At 39.7% G+C, this 14,766-nt stretch overlaps 1 protein-coding gene across 3 annotated transcripts in view; it reads right to left on the bottom strand.

The window, feature by feature from the left end:
• LOC114046325 (transmembrane and coiled-coil domain-containing protein 3) overlaps positions 1–14,282 on the bottom strand; it is a 73,154-nt gene extending 58,872 nt beyond the window's left edge. For all 3 annotated transcript variants that reach the window (XM_027866625.1, XM_027866626.1, XM_027866627.1), the window contains exon 1: positions 14,218–14,282. The gene's annotated coding sequence lies outside the window, so the exon portion shown is untranslated. The remainder of the gene's footprint in view (positions 1–14,217) is intronic.
• Positions 14,283–14,766: the final 484 nt, after the last annotated feature.

The raw sequence follows: 14,766 nt of genomic DNA, 5'->3' as shown, positions 1-14,766 counted from the left end.
TCCTTCAGGGGAAAAAATGGACATTCAGTGAAATAGAGGACCTTCAAGCATTCTTGATGAAAAGACCAAAGCTGAATAGAAAATCTGACTTTCAGATACAAGACTCAAAAAAAAAACATGAAGAGGTGGCAGCTAAGTGGTGCAATGGATAGAGCACCAGCCCTGGAGTCAGGAGGACCTGAGTTCAAATGCGGCCTCAAACACATAATACTTACTAGCTGTGTGACCTTGGGCAAGTCATTTAACCGCACTGCCTACCAAAAAAAAAAAAAAAGAAAGAAAAGAAAAACATGAAGATTTGGTAAACAGGAAAGAGAAATCATAAGAGATTTATTAAGGTTAAACTGTTTACATTCTGCATGGAAAAATGATATTTGTGACTCATGAGTCCTTTGTCAGTATTAGAGTAGTTGGAGGGAAAAAATTATATGTATGTATAGATAGATAGATAGAGGGCACAGGGTGAGTTGAAGGCGAAGGGGTAATATCTGGAAAACATAATTTTTATTTTTATTTTTTTTTTGGCAAGTGGGGTTAGGTGACTTGCCCAGGGTCACACAGCTAGTGTCAAGTGTTTGGTCTGAGGCCGGATTTGAACTCAGGTCCTCCTGACTTCAGGGCCGGTGCTCTATCCACTGCGCCACCTAGCTGCCCCTTGGAAAATAAAATTAAGGATTATACTGGGAGAAGGACAAAGGGAGAGATAGAATGGGGTAAATTATCTAGCATGAAACAGACAAGAAAAGGTTTTTACAGTGGAGGGGAAGTGGGGGAAGGTAAGAGGGAATGACTGAATGTTATTCTTATCAGATTTGGCTTAAGGTAGAAGGGAGGGCAGATTGGGGGAAGGGAACCTCTGGACTAGATCCATAATCTAATAGAGAGGGAGATAGATCCAGAGCTAAATCCAAAATGGAATCACAAGATGGAGTCAGTGTGGTTCACTCAATTCCCACAGACCAGACCCCACGCCTACTCAGCATGAGAGTTTTGACCAGTTTCAGAGTCAGTTTACCCCTCCTTAGGTTCCTTAGTGCCGCCTCCCCTCACCCCCAACCCCAGATCACCATACTGATGCTAGGCTAAATGTAGACACCTGATCAGCTTGGCCTATTGCTGCTCATAACTTTCAAGCTCAGAAGATCAGCAAGTCTTAGCCTATCTAGTAGCTGGGATTTGAGGTGTGCACTACCATGCTAAGTTCTGGTAAACCAGGCTTTGATAAAGCCCACTGGGATTCAAATGGAGCTACCTGACTATGCCTTTAAACCAAAATCACTGTGGCTCTCACTGATTGGCCAATAAGAGGTCCCAGCCCAAGCCTCACTTGCTCATGTTTGGGTTTTAATGGCTCAGATTGAGTGTAAATAGCAATTGCTTCTGTTCTGGCCAGAAACTTTGAGGGTCTTCCCCCTCCCAGATTGATTCTTTTGGGAAGTCAAACTAGGCCACCTTTTGCCTCAAATTTTAAGTATCCTTTAATCACTGAATATAATGGGATATTACTATGCCAAGAGAATTTAAGAATGTAACAAATTCAGAGCAGCCTGGGAAGACCTGTAAATTGGCTAAAGGTTAATTTTGTTTCAAAGAACCAATTTTTAGTTTTTATCACTTTTTTTATGTATTTTATTTCCAATTTATTTATTTCTCCTTTAACTTTTAACATTACCTCTTACACTTATTTTGAATTTATTTTAGCTTTCTAATTTTTTGAAAAAATGTTCTATTTTGTTAACTTATGTTTTAGAGATATAATTTTCCTCTCAAGATTGCTTTAGCTGCATCTCAGAAACTATTATATTGCTTCATCATTTTTTCTCATGATTCTCAATTATTGCTATGATTTCTTTTTTGACTCACTTATCATTTAGGATTCTTTATTAAATCTCCATTTAAGTCTATATCTTTTATTTGTACTTTCTGAACTGCTTACTACTTTTATTGCATTATGTTCTGTTAATGCTATGGTTACTCATTCTGCCTTTTTACATTTCCTTGCAATATCTCTGTACCTCAAGACCTAGTCAATCTTTGGAAAAGTTACATGTGTGTTGAGAAATATATATGTTCGTCAGCAGTCTCATTTAGAAACACTGTAAGTCTTTCAGCTCTTGGCTTCTCTAGTAATTTGTTCAAATCTATATTTTCCCTCCTGTTAATCTTTGTTAGGTCTGTCTAAAACTGAGACATTACAGTTTTCTTTTACTATTGTGGTTGGGTTAATTTTTCCTTTGTGAAGGCATTTGGAGAATATGTTTAATATTGACATTGATTTGTTGTCCGTAGTTCCTTTCAGTATAATGTAATTTCTTTGTTTATCTCAACGTTATAAATTTTGCTTTTGGTCTGTTTGCAAGTATAATTGCAACTCCTGCTTTTTTTGATTCATCTGATGTACAATAAATGTTTCAGCTACTTATTTTTATTGTACATGACTTTTTTGGGGGGATATGTTTCTTGTAAAAACAATATTAAGGGGTTTTGCTTTCTTATCCTATCACACTTTCATTTTGCTGGACTGTTTAATCCAATCAGATCAAAAATTATGAGTTGGGCTTATATTTTCCTTCATTTGTCTCATAAATATTATGTATATGCATATATAAAATATTTTTCCTGAATTAGGAATTGTTATTTCTCTTTGAAGACAGAACTTTGTCTCTTCAGTTATTTTTGCTTACTTTAAAGCAACACTATTCCTACAAGCTCTCTACTCCTTCCCCTTAAACCTGGCCCCCCTCTATTTTTCACTAATTTTACTTTACCTGTTAATTCCTTTTCCTTTCTTCCTTTTTCTAATTCTTCTCTCTTTTTTCCTCAGTAAAATCTCCCTTCTCTTTACTCTCTCAACTGTTTGTTTTTTATTTTCCTTACTTTTATCTAAAAAGGACTTCCTTCCCTCATTCTCTTTACTTTCTGTCTATTCTAGACTTTCATTCCTTGTTCCGTGACCCTTTTTATTTATTTCTTTAGTCTGTGTTTCTCATAGAACTAAGGCTTCTAAACTACCAAATCTGAGTTCCTTCTAAATAGTTTTTATGTGAGAGAGTTGGAGAATTTGTCACTTTCTCCTTTTTTCCTGTTGTGCTCACTCTTAGAAGTATCAATTACTGCAAGAGATAGAAAGGATAGAAATATTTGTCCCATGGTAGAAATTTTCCTGCATCCCTGGTCATATGGTCCACTTCTACTCCCTACTTTTTCCATGTTCATTTTCTTTCCTAGTTGCCATAAACTCTCTTTTCTGGGTCCATGCCCTCCCACGGTTCTGGATGCAGATTACTCCTAGAAGCCAATTCCCCCTCTCCAGATGCAGGATGTAACTCTGGAAGCACAATATTTTCTGGTAAGGGAGAGTGGGCAGAAATGAATTTTGCTACTTGTTGTCATAGAATGATCATGTGAAGGCAAAAGCAGGGTGTGCTGACAGAGACTGTTGTGACAGCAAGGAGTCAATAGCTGAGTAGATTCCAGAGCATGAGCCTCTGTGCAGTACGGAAGGGCTACCTAGCAATCAAATTAAAGACTGGGGATTACCTTTGTCTGCTATGAATACATCAAGTTGTTACCTCATTAGACTTCTTGGTGTCTTGGCAGCAAGATTCTGAAATAACTGAAGGCAGTTCATTACTGTCAAAGGTGTCACTATCCTCCCAGTAACCCAGGCTTACAACTTTGGTTGTCAATGTTCACCCCTCACACTCACTCTTGTGCATATTTCTTATTGAAGGGAGTTTTGTGGCAGAGAGTGGGGCAGTGGATAGAGTACTGTCCTGCAGACAGAAGGACCTGAGTTCAAATTCTTCTTCAGACACTTAGTAGATGTTTGGTCCTGGGCAAGTCAGTTAACCTCTGTTTGCCTCAGTTTCCTCATCTGTAAAATGAGGATAATAATAGCACCTGACTCCCAGGGTTGTTGTGAGGGTCAAATGAAATAATATTTGTAAAGTATTTAGCATAGTGCCTGGCACATATTAAGCCCTAAATGTTAGTTATTACTATAATTGTAATTATCATTATTATTGTTGTTGTTAAGAAGCCTTAAGAGAATATGTCTATTCCTCCATCTTTTTTGGTCATGTCCCAAAGATCTCTTAATTGCCAAATGTAATAGTCTCGCAATATTTCTTGACCTCTCTGCAACATTTGACACTGCTTATCCTTCTCTCTAAGCTTATGTTACACTAGTCTCTCCTGTCCTGCTACCTGTCTGACCATGCCTTCTTAGTCTCCTTTGCTGGATCTTCATCTAGGTCAAATCCACAAACTTTGGGTATTCCCCAAGGCTTTCACCTGGACCCTCTACTCTTTTTCCTCTAGACCAGGGGTTCTTAACCTTGGGCCATGAACTTGTTTTCCTTAAAGATTTTGATAAGTATATTTCAATATAATTGGTTTCCCTTTGAAATCTTTTATTTTTTTATTTAATTTTTATTTTTTACAAACATTATTCTGGGAAGGAGTCATAGGCTTCACCAGACTGCTAAAAAGGAACATGATACAAAAAAGGATAAAAACTCCTGCTCTAGGTTATCTCACTTGGTGATCTCATCAGGTCCCATGGGCTTAATTATTATCTCTGAGCAAATGATTTCCAAATCTATGTATCCAGTCCTAGTCTGTCTCCTAAAACCCAGTCTCACATCACCCATTACTTTTTGGAAACCTTGAACTGGATGTCCTTATGGCATTTCAAACTCAACATGTCCAAATCAGAACTCATTATTTTTCCTTTCCAAAACTTCCCTTCTTCCAAACATCCTCATTACTGTCAAAGGTGTCACTATCCTCCCAGTAACCCAGGCTCACAACTTTGGTTGTCAATATCCACCCCTCACACTCACTCATATTATACATCCAGTCTGATGCCGAAATTGAAAAGTTTCTATTTCTATAACATCTCTTATAATTGGTCTCCTTGCCTCAAATTCCTCCCTGCTGTAATCCATCCTCCATTCAGCTGCCAAAGTCGAGTGACTTTCCTAAAGCATGTATCTTACCACTCCCCCACCCCCCGCAAAAAAAATTTCAGTGGCTCCCTATGACCTCCAGGATTAAATATAAAATTTTATGTTTAGCTTTTAAGGCTCTTCTCAACCTGGCCCCTTTTACCTTTCCAGTCTTCTTAACCTTAACTCCCTTCCACACACTAACAGCTGTAATCATACTGGCCTATAGCTATTTCCTACCCCTTCACCTTTGCATCGGCTGTGCCCCACCCATGCTTGAATGCTTTTCATCCTCACCTCCATCTCCTAGTTTCCCTGGCTTCCTTCAAGACTCAAGTCACATCCTATCTTTTGCCAGAGGCCTTCCTAAGTATTGTTCTTCTCTCATCTGGACTCCTTTTGATCTACTCAGCACATATCTTGTCTACACCTATATATAATAACTATGTTTAAATAAGATATATACAAGATAAATTGGAGATAATCAACAGAGAGAAGGCACTGGCATTAAGAGAGACAAGGAAAGGCATCATATGGAAGAAAGTCAAGGAAGCCAGGAGACAGAGATGAGAAAGGAGAACATTCCAGGTACAGGGCAGAGCCAGTAAAAATGCCTATAAAGGGAAGGAAAAAGCACTTATATAGTACCTACTATGTGCTAAATGCTGTGCTAAATGCTTTACAATTATTATCTCATTTGATTCTCACAATAACTTTTGCAAGGTAAGTACTATTATTATCCTCATTTTACAGTTGAGGAAACTGAGGCAAATGGAGGTTTAAGTGGCTTCTCAGAGTCACATGGCTAGAAAGTGTTTGAGGCTGGATTTGAACTCAAATCTTTCTGACTACAGATCCAGTACTCTATCTACTGCCCCACCTAGCTAACTCTAGTCAGAGGATGAAGTGCTTTGTAAAAAGAACAGCAAGAGGGCCAGTGTCCCTAGATCAAAGAACATGCTGGGCTGAGTAAGAAGAATGGAAAGGTAAGAGGGATCAAGTTATTTAGATTAAGTTAATGCCAAATAGAGGATTTTATGTTTCATCGTCACTGGAGTTTACTGAATTGGGGGAGGGGGAAGAGGCTGACGTGGTCAGATCTGTGCTTTAGGAAGATTTGACAGCTGTGTGATGATGGACTGGAGTGGAGGGACTTGAAGCAGGGGGACCAACTATCAGGCCACACTGCAATAGTCTAGGTATGAAGTGACGAGGGCTTGCACCTGGTGTCAGAAGTGGTGTCAGAGGAGAGAAGAAGTTACTTGAGGAGCCGAGAACAATGCCTCAGTTTCAAGGCTAGATGACTGCATAAGTTTGGTGGTACCCTGGACAGTAATACAGAAGTTTGAAAGAAGGAAGTGTTGGGGGCGGGGGAAGAGAGATAAAATAATAGGTTTCATTTTGGACATGTTTTCAGATGTCTATGTAGTTTGAGATATCCAATACAAAGCTGGAGATGAGAGTCTAGATGTGAGAAGAGTGGTTAATAATCAGATCTGAGAATCATCTGCATGAAAATGAAAACTGAATCCATGGGAGATGATTAGATCACCAAGTGAGAAAGTCTAGAGCAGAAGGTAAGAAGGTAAGGAAGTTAAGGAAGAAGGTAAGATATCTCAGGACAGAACATTGGGAGACACCTACTGTTACGCAAGAAGGATTCAGGGATAACACTACTAGACCCATATGCCAATGAAATCAAAGAAAGACTTATGAATTCTCCTTAATGAAATAATTACCTCACTATACCAGAGTACCAATGACAAACCATACTACTTAGCTCCTGAAAAGTGATGGACTCAAGATTGAGAATGAGATATGGATTTTTTTGGACATGACCAATATGAGAATTTTGGTCTGCCTGAAAATCATATTTATTATAAGGATTTTGTTTTTGTTTTTCTTTTCAATGGGGAGGTAGGGATGAGAAAAGGGGATAAGGATAGGACTGACAGAAAAGGAAAAGAGCATCACTGAAACATTTCTTTTAAATGCACAGAAGACAACAGAATCACAGAAAAGCAAGAGCTTAGAAACTTACATGTTGAACATACTTTAAAAGAACATCTCTACGTTATAGCAATTCACCACTATATATTCAAGCATCTTTTATCTTATGCATATGGAAATAAATTCTCATTTTGTTTGATATCTGTTAAGTTCAAAATAAAGGCCTCCACCAAAAAAAAAAAAAAAAAACCACAAAAACCCAAACCCATACCACAATGTACTTCTAGCAGTGTAAGAGTTTAAAAATTTTTTTGATTTGGAATCTCAAAACCCAAATTTGAAACCCTTTCTCTTCCACTGACTATGTGACTTGAACAAGTTACGTCAATGCAGATGAAGAAACTAAGGTTTCAGATCCGTGAAGTGAGAGGACCTGGGCTTGAATCCTAGTTCTGCCATTTAATGCTGTGTGATTGTGGGTAGATCTCTTAACTTCTCTGGTCTTCATTTTCCTCACCTGTACAATAGGATGGGCAGGAGGGTTTGTACCAGCTAACTTCTAAGGTCCCAAGCAGCTATGAATCCCTAATTCTTTGTGTTCCTTTGACATAGCCTCTCAGCTACAGGTATCCAAATGAAAGCAACAAATTTTAAGAAGCAGGAGCTGCTAATGCCAATTTGAGCATACTGAGAGCAGCAAGAAGTAACAACTGAAAGGAGACAGAGAGAAAACCTATTAAAAGCAGTCCGAGAACTCAAAACAGTTTGATGCTTGTTTCTCCAGGGAGCAAAGAACCTTACCTACTTCAAAAGACCCTAAAGCCATCTCTGAATTACAGTATATTGAAATAACTGAGGTTCACAGAAATGAAATATAATCATTGAGAAAAGTAAAATTCTTTTTCAGTTTATGGCTTAAACAGTAGAGAAATATTCAATACATTTTAGAAACATTTCCACCCAAAGTAATTTTTGTTTTAAAAAAAGCTTAGTATTTACAGGATAAATTTCAGTTATCTAGAGAATTCACCTATGTGTAAAAGTTTCACTTCCTCACTGATGTGGTTAAATGAAGTATTATTTATATTACCTAAGTCACCTAGTCCAAGATTAAGTTTCACAAAAGCTTTAACTTTAAATGTCATCACCTTAAAAGTAAATAGAAGTCAGTCACCCGGATTTAGCAATATAGTTGATTTATTACTTGGATGACTCATTCAGTTCTTCTCCACCCCTCCTCAAATACTGAACACAGCATCACTGATTTGGACTTGGAATCTCAAAAATCATTTAGTATATCTCCTTAATTTTACAGATCAGGAAGAACTTGCCACAAAGCTAATGTCAGAGGTTGAATTTGATCCCGGGTATTTCTGACTCCAATTCCACTATCTAGCCACTATTCCACGCTAACCTAAAAAGATTAGAATTTCATGTTCCAGAAAAATTATTCTGAACTGTTTGTGTATGATCAACTCCTTTTTGTGATCAGTTTTTATGTTTTCCACAAATGGTCTCTTGAATTATCTAGCTATTCCTATGGCATACATAGCTTAATGGATTTAAGAAATATGTGTATTAATACTTAGTACCACAACTGGGTGCTAAGTTGATACAAATTATTATAGGATTTTAAATTCTACTTAATTTAACTCTAGACCAATTTTATTTTCATTATACTTCTAGGACACAAACGACTAGAAAATGAAGTGAGCTGGTCATAAAGCAAGACAGAGAAATGACAAATGGACAGCCTCAGTGTTGCCCAGGTATCCAAGACGTATTAAAAGACCCAAAGAAAGAACTCTAGCACGTTGAGATATTTTCTATGGAGGATTTATGGAAGAACCCAGTCAAGATCACATAGAAAGGATGAAAAGACACAGCTGGGTTGTCCATCTCTACTAGTGGTGAAAGTATAAAGGGAATATTGAAAAAAACTATTACTAATATTAAATTTTGTATATGTGGGTACTCTCTTCACCAACACAAATCACAACCCCTCCATGCTTTAGTAGACAGTCTTCGTGATTTGCCATGGTCCCTCCATCCCTCCAAGCCCATCATCACCAGTTAGTGTTACTTCTGATGATGAACCCATCAGGAACCAGCTAAGCGGTTATCATTTAAATACAATCCAATCACGTTGCTGATGCTCAGAACCACAAAATATTGGAGTTGGAATGGTCCTCAGTGGTTGCCTTAAACCAACCTCTTATGGAACAACCAATCCCCTCTACAACCTTTGCTTTAAAACCTCTCAAAAACCTTGTATGCCTACCAGTCACTTGTGTTGAGCAGGTCTAGACTTTAAGAACTCAGAATACCTTCAATATATAATTGGACATATATATTAGTCATATATATATAATTATAAGACAAAAGAGTAAAACCTGAGTTGAGGATTTTTATGACATAGCTATGAAATTTGAAATTTCTCTAAATAACCTCTTAGATTATGAAAGGCCCTTTTGCTTACAAATAGACAAATGTGATTATTTCATTTTGTCATGTAAACTAGCTGCATCAGTCTCCATGGAAAAATTACTCAACATTAGCTTCAGTTTCTTTATTAGTAAAATGAGGACAATACTGGGCTCTCTCATAGGTTTATCATAAATAATAATCTGCTACGTAAATGCTTACTAAATCCTTGTTATAGTATTTGCAATTTTTCTATAGAATATGCGATCTTTTTCATTGATATGGTCCAAATCAACCAACTTAATGTCAAAAACCTACTAGGAAGCCACATCCATAAAATTTTTCCACATACCCTAGGACACACCCCTAAAAAAAGAGAGTTGATGATTTGTTAACTTGAGCAAAGCTATGCTACAATAAAATAAGGTTGCCTCTTCTTGGTAATAAAAACAGCATTTTCAGTGTATCCTTGAAACTAAAACAAGTATTATACAAACTACAATGCTAGTTATAGTGCATCTTCGTAATTTAAGCTAATTGTTGTAGCTCTTGTCTTTTGGTAGAATTACAGAAAGAATGATTTGGAAAGTATTCTTTTAATCTGTGCTATCAGCAAATCCTATAGAGATCACCAACAAGTCTATTTTCAATTTTTGCACACTGAAGTATAACAGGTTCTTTTAACAAAAACAATCATGAAAAAAATTATTAAACTACAAAAGCAGTCCTATAGAAAAAATAAAGGTTTAAAATGATTAAAAACAATCACTTTAGACTTCAATATTGCATACAGATATTGGTACATTATGTGAAAAATTCTTACGAAATGGTTGCATTAATGAGATTTTTATCAATTGTACTAAATATTAAAAAAAAACCAAACCAAGAAAGCCTTGCTAAATTTATAAAAATTCTTACAATGTTGATTCTATACTGATCAGAAAACAAAAAGGTTACTTTTTAATGGATTCAGTATTCCAAAGGAAGGCCTCATTAATATTGTAATTTAATATAGTTTCATCTTAATGTTAATCACTGGGGCTAAAGTTAGGTTAATCCCTCAGATATAAGCCAGTACCTTTGTGAGAAGTCAAGGCTCAGCTCCCATAACACCTCCTGTGGGAAACCTTTCCAGGTGTCCCCAGCTGGTAATACTCTCTCTTATCTTCAAATAATCATGTATACTTGTACATTGACATGTTTTATGCCACTAGTAGGATGCCAACTTCTTCGGGTAGGGCCTCTTTTTTCATTTGTTTGCCTTTGTATCCCTAGCACTTTGTTGTTGTTGCTGTTGTTATGCAGTCATATCAGTCCAACTGAACAACCATAACTGTTGTTCAGTTGTGTCCAACTCTCTGTGATCCCATTTGGGGTTTTCTGGGCAAAAATACTGGAGTGGTTTGCCATTTCCTTCTCTGGCTCATTGCACAGGTGAGGAACTAAGGCAAACAGGGTTAAGTGACTTTCCAAGGGTCACATAGCTAGTATCTGAGGCCAGATTTGAACTCAGGAAGATGAGTCTTCCTGAGTCCAGGCCAGGCACCCTATTCATTGCGCCACTTAGCACTTAAGTCAGGAAAGACCTGGGTTCAAGTATAATCTCTGAGACTTACTAACTATACAACCATGAAAAAGTCACTTAATCTTTTAATTTACCAGGCAATTCTCTAACATTGTAAAGTACAGAATACGTGCTGATCTGAATTGGTGGAGGCAGTTCCCTCACTAAGAGCTCCTTACACCAGTGAAATCGCTTGCTGCTGGCTGCTGTTTGTCCTTCATTCTCCAAGAGGACCATGACATCAGGGAAGTGATGCCATGACTTGCAAATGAATTGGATTTAATTGAGGGAGGGCTGTGCAAAGTCACCAGCCTCACTTTCTCCTCTGGAGTCATCTGGGTCCAGCGGCCAGATATGGATCAGGACAACTGGAGATGACCCAGGATGCAGTGGGGGACCTTGGCCTTTTCAAGCTAGGGGCTTCAACAGGTCTCAGTTTGACTGAGGTAGAGCCCAGTCCAGTTCAAAAGACTGAAAAAAAAAAGCTCCAACATGTAACAGGGCATCTAAGCATACAACAAGGATAAAGAACAGACCTAGGATTTCATAGGTGATAGGGAAATTCAAGGGTAAGCAAACTCCCTTGGCTAATGCCAGCCAGCAAACACAGGCCTTCCTGGCTTTTGGGCCACTAATATATTTTTTCCACTATACCAAACTGTCACTGTATTCAGCAGATGCTTAATATTCATCGGATTGGAAAGAACTGGGTAATGCCCACTCAGCTGGCAAGACTGAAAGGAAGCATTATTTTAGAACCATGAATACCTCCATCTATACATAAATCAGGAGCTCAGAGGCCATCTGGCCCAACCCCACCCCAACCTTTCTCATTTTATAGATAAGGAAACTGAGGCCCCAGAAGGTTAAAGTAATAGCTAACATTTCTACAGTGTCTTAAGATTTGCAAAGCATTTTGTACATACTATGTCATTTGAACTTCACAACAACCCTATAAGGTAGAAGCTAATCATCCACATTTTACATATAGGGAAACTGGGGTGTATAGAAGTTTAGTGACTTGTTCAAGGTCACAAAAGTGACCATCATCAGAATTAGAATTTGAATGCAGATCTTCTGAATTCAAGGTCAGTGTTCTAGAAAGGTCAAATACAAAGGCATGGAAAATTGAAGAGGAAGTATTCATTTAGCTGGGGGCTCAAGAGGTTTCACAGAGAAAGGGGCATTAGCAGGGATTTCAGCAAGCTGATGTATGGAAAAATTTCATTCTAGCCAATAAGAATGGCACATACAAATGGGAAGTTAGAAAAGCACAAAATAAGATGAGGAAAATAACTGAACATTCCATTTAAATGAATGTAGAATGTGCATTCTATCCACTATGCTAACTAGCTGCCCATCTACTCAATAACTGAAAAGGTGGAATAGAGACAGATCATGAAGGGCTTTGAATGCTGGAGCAAAGAGTTTGTATTCTATCCAGTAGGTTATAGGGTACCACTGAAGATTTTGAAGGAGGGGAATTACCAGACCAGGCTGGTAAATTAGAGAGATTTAATTTGGATTAAATTTTTGTTGTGGATAATCAATAATTGATTACACAGAAAAATCTCATTTTTACAAAAGAGGTCACAAAAGTCATTCTATAAAACTGAAGTTGGCAACATACACAAGAGCACACTAAAAAGCATATATATATACACACATATTAAAAACTTAAAATCTAATTTTTGGAATCTAATTATAGCTGAAATTTGTACAATTATTTATAACAGTGATTACAGTCACCATTCAAATTTCTTATCTACTGGAATAAGGTTAGGGAACAATTTCACAGATTTTTCTTCTTATATACCAGAAAAGTCAGTTAAACAAAACAAAAAGATAAAAATATTAAGAAATCAAATAAGAGATATGAGAGAGCATCTCTTCCCAATCCTTTATAGAGGTCAGAGGTCACCCTTCCTATTTTTCTTTTTTTCAAAACAATTCTATGTAATAACGGATGGCTCTCCAGAAGATGAGGGGTAGGCATACAAGGGGAAATTCAGGTGATTTAAGAGCAAACGTTATCAATAAAAATTAATTTTTAAAAAAGAAATCAAATGGATGGCTTTTGAGAATCAGTCCAGTTTAACAGATATTATCAGATCAATTCAAAATTTTCTTTAATGAAAAATTCAGTAGAATACTAATAAAAGTTAAGTTAACCTCTAAAAATCAAACTTTTTTTTTAAATCAGGCTTTTTGGCAGGGATAGTCAAAATGTGGACTAATAAAAAGAGAAGTATCAGTAAGACTGACAAGCACTGAATCAGCCTCCAGGAGACCTGCCATTGAGTTAATTTTGAGATCTCCTGGAGAGTTAGTCAGGGTCCGTCTAGTCCAACCCCACTCCCACCTTCCTCATTTTACAGATAAGGAAACTGAGGCCCCTGAAGGTTAAAGTAATAGCTAACATTTCTATAGAGAATTAAGATTTGAGTTAATTTTGATTGAGTTAATTTTGAGATCTGAAGCAAATCATTTAACTTCTCTGGTCTGTTCCCTCATCTCTCAAATGAAGGGTCTTCAAGGTCCTTTCTAAAACTCAAAATTTAGGAACCTCCAAGTGCCCGCGCTTTCTCTCCTCGTCATTTCAATTTGATTTCTTAAACTAATACCAATTTTACTCTTTCAATGTAGCCAAAGTCTCCAGGCTCTAAGCCCAGCACTGTTGTACCTTCAGGAAGGCTCGAGGGGTGCCCGAGGGCTGTGGGCTGCGGCCCCGGGCCTGCCCCCGGGAAGGGTTCGGCTCCGCTCCCTCCGCTCCGGCCGGGCCGAGCATCCACCTGGGCAGGTCTGCGGGAGGTCACGTGGCAGCGTGTCGGGACAGACGCCGTCACCGCCCCGACGAGCGACAAGCGACAAGCGCTGCGATAACGGATCCGGATCCGGAGCTGAACCCGGAGCCTGCGGAAAATCCTCTTGGTCCAGCCCAGAGGAGGGGCTGCCTGGGCCACATTTAAAATAAAAACCGCTTAAACAGGGGGGTCCTAACCTTTTCGGAGTCCAGGCAGCCCGCGGCCCCTGGCGAAGTCCATCGGAAGGATGTTTTTAAATGCACATTTAAATTAGATTAGAGAAAGAAACAATTCTGTAGGATAATGTGGACTTTGTTCCCACCGCACCCCCACCACACCCTCAAAGTCCACCGACCCCGGGTTTAAGACGCCCTGTTTGAATCCCAAGGCGCGGAGCCCCCGGCCCGGCGTTCACCCGCAGCACCCCCTCCCCATGCCCCAGGCCTCCCCCGGCCTGGGGAGGGAAGGAGGCCGAGGCCGGGGCCGGGGCCGTGGAGCCCCAAGTCCCAGGATTCGTCCTCACCTCCTCGGCTGGGGCCTGCTCTCTCACCCGCGGTGTCCGTACCGGCAGTCCGGGCTCCCGGCCGGCCAGGGCAGGAGGGGCGGGGCGGAGCGAGGAGCGAGCCGCCGCCAGAGCCCGAGGACAAGCGGCCCCCTCCTCCAGCATCCCTCTCCCAGGTGAGGCAGTTCTGCGAGAGCGGGAAGTGGCCGTGGCTGCCGTGGCACCCCCCCCCCCCCCCGGGAAACAGAATCCAAGCACGAGCCTGGGGGCGGGGGGGGAGGCGGGAAAGGAGGGAGGGGGTCGCTCCTGCTAACCCCGCCCCTTTGGGCGTGGCCGAGGAGGAGGCGGAGTCAAGATGGCGGGAGTAGGAGGGAGCTCGTGAGCCTGGCTGACCACTGCACTCCACGGCCACTGGGAGAGCGAACCAGTGAGAGTTTTGGGGGGGCAGCCAGGGGAAGGTCACAGTGAGTCATTTTTCCAGCAGGGGTTGGGGGGGTTGGGGCACGGCAGATGCCAGGAACATGTCGGGAGCCTTCCAGTGCCAGGGATGGAAAGATACAGGGTACCAGC

Source organism: Vombatus ursinus, unplaced genomic scaffold, assembly GCF_900497805.2.
Source record: "Vombatus ursinus unplaced genomic scaffold, bare-nosed wombat genome assembly UNPS02014781.1, whole genome shotgun sequence".
Lineage (NCBI taxonomy): Eukaryota > Metazoa > Chordata > Mammalia > Diprotodontia > Vombatidae > Vombatus > Vombatus ursinus.
Note: the sequence above shows the minus strand (reverse complement) of the source record. Positions and strands in the feature narration are given on the sequence as shown.